Below are 2,711 nucleotides of genomic sequence, written 5' to 3' on the forward strand. Positions count from 1 at the left end.
CCATGAGGAATGATAGATGGTAGACCTTCTTGTCCTTTATGTGATTGAGACTTCTTGGCTTGACGCTTCAACCTTGCGGATGTTCTTGAGATTCCCTTTCCTTGTTGTGTCACCTTAGCTCCGATACCGCGTTGAAGAATCTGGGGCAATGGGGTATAGCAGGATTCTTCTAGACTTGATAGCAATTTGTGAAGCTATTTTGCAATTTATCGTGCTATCTTAATCTTCTTCTCTTCTTATTAATTCATGTGTGTTTACTTTCATCAAACTGGTGCCAAAAACATAAGAACAAGAACACAATATGTTGGCTCTCTTCCAGGGAAAAACCTCTCTCTCTCTCTCAGAGAGGAAAACTCTTTCGTAAATTCCCCTCATTGAAGCTTCTTATTGGTCATTGCGAAGCCCTAGACCCTTGACAATAATATCCCCCAAGCACAAGTCGAGTCCTTCCTCCTCTCTACACTTTGTTTCTTCGGTGCTTCATTCCCCGGCACTCTGTCCTTCTTTCAACTTTTGATAGTCCATGGTGGACTAGCTCTAGAAGGGACTCCAACCTTTGATCCTTAGCGAGGTCCTTTACCAATGAAGAAACCTTCATTCTCTTGACCAACCGAGCCTTTTTCTTGATGTGAGGTTGCAGGCTCGATGTACACCAAGTTTACTGCACCTGGGGCGATTTCCATCGCGACGAGACATGGAAACCCCAAATTTCCCGCACTTGGGATGCTTTCGACAAGGCAGGACATGGAATCCCCAGGTACCCCGCAATTTGGCGACCTTTGTCGAGGAGGGACCGCGAGACCCCATGTCACGCTCCTATCCTAGTGGTAGTATTTCAACCACGCATAAGCGGGTGCGGCACCGCCGTACTTTTTTCCTTTTACCAATACTTCAGTACACGGTCTGCGCCTACTTCAACACTCGGTCAATTTTCCAGTAAGTGTTCTTAACAATGCAGCAAAAATAACTTGCCATAACTTTATCTTCTTCAATTATTCTTTCAACCTGTCGTGTTGTGTGGTCATGCTGCACTGGCCCGCGGCCTGCATGACACAACTCCACACCTGAACTGCGAACCTGTCCGCCCGAATTTCCCTTCCGCGGTGCCCAAACTCTGCCCGTCGGTGCGGGCCATAGTGAGGGCGCATGGCCCACATGCAGTGTGGCCTGCCTGCCCGGATGGTAACTCGCCCCGCTCTGCCTGTCCGCGCTACCAAGCCCGACCCGCCCTCTGTAATCCGCTCGCCGGTGCGGCCCTCTTACCCGCGTCCTTCTCTTCCTTCCGTTTTCGCTCAACTCCTTCCTTCGCACTTGTTCTGCGATGTGGAAGTCTGCGTTCGATGTCCCTTCGTCGAACGCCATCCTCCTTACTTATACACATCCTTTCACCCAAAGGCCGTGTCTCTTGAGGATAAAAAGGGTCAGCTCCATCAACATGCATGCCCGTCTGACCTGCCACATAACCTCGACACGCCCCATTCCAACGAACCGCCGCGTCCCTTTGTGTGCACCGTCGCACCCATGGGTCGGCTCCAACACCTCGCCGATTACACCCGTCGCCGCACGTCGCACACCTATCCGCATCCTGACTTGTCCGCACATGGTCACCTCTTTCACCCGGGCACGCAACAAGGGTCGCCCGCGCGCCTTCCGTCGGTGGCTCGCCCATTGTGCAGGTATTAAGGGCCGTGCGCCATCCCCAACATGACATGAGCGACATGGGAACCCCGCGTGTCACGCCACCAGGCCTACAGTACTCTTTCAGCCGTACTTGGTGAGGTGCGGTGCCACCGAACACTTTCTTTTCACCAAAACTTATGTTCATGGACTATGCCTAACCATTAGTCTACTTAGTTTTTTTTTTCACAACCAAGTATTATTATGTTTCCTTTATGCCAATGAACACCCATATGCATAGGCAATTATCATCAACAATTATACATGAAGAACACAATTGCACAGTGTAAAGGGAGGGGCAACTCCCTGAACAATGAGTCTGCCCGAATACAATATATTATTCAACTCTACAATGTTTATGGGGCTTTACAAGTATACTTGGGAAACATCAAGTTTCATACTTAGCCAATTTTACAAATAGGCAACACCTCCGTGTGCCAACCGAGATCCTTGCCCGAGCTGGGTGGGTGCATCCTCACACGAGCTGCCAACCGTACTCGTCGACCGAACCTCGTTTACCGCTGCACGACGGGTGGGTGACCTCACCCGAGTCACCCAGTGTTTCCTGTTGCACGACGGGCGGGCGACTTACCCCAGTCACCCGAGACACCTCCGCGTTTCTTCTTCGACGACGGGCAGGTGACCTACCCAAGACACCCTGTGTCACACCGAACGGCGGGTGCCTTCCTTACCTGCGCCCTCACCCGAGAACCGAACCCTGTGCATATCGTGTGTGCTTGCCCAAGAGCGAGTGCATATATGCCCGCGCCTCTTTTGCGACCTGCTCCACTACTTCGCACTTTTTTCTTGATCATCGAATGCTCATGTTCGAATGTCCATCTTCAAATGAATGCCAAATGCTCCAATGCCTTGCCATATTTATACGAGCGGTTGGGCGAGTCGCTGCCCAGGCCGACTCGACCACCGTGTGCCAAAACGCCCTTACATGTCGCAAACTTGCCATCCGATTGCTGGTCGACAAACAATCCTTCGTTCAAGTCACCCCAACATGTGAGTCGCCCCGTGGGTTACGC

Source organism: Pinus tabuliformis, chromosome 7 (assembly GCF_031772625.1).
Source record: "Pinus tabuliformis cultivar Carrire ecotype Pingquan chromosome 7, CPIR1, whole genome shotgun sequence".
Taxonomy (NCBI): Eukaryota; Viridiplantae; Streptophyta; class Pinopsida; order Pinales; family Pinaceae; genus Pinus; species Pinus tabuliformis.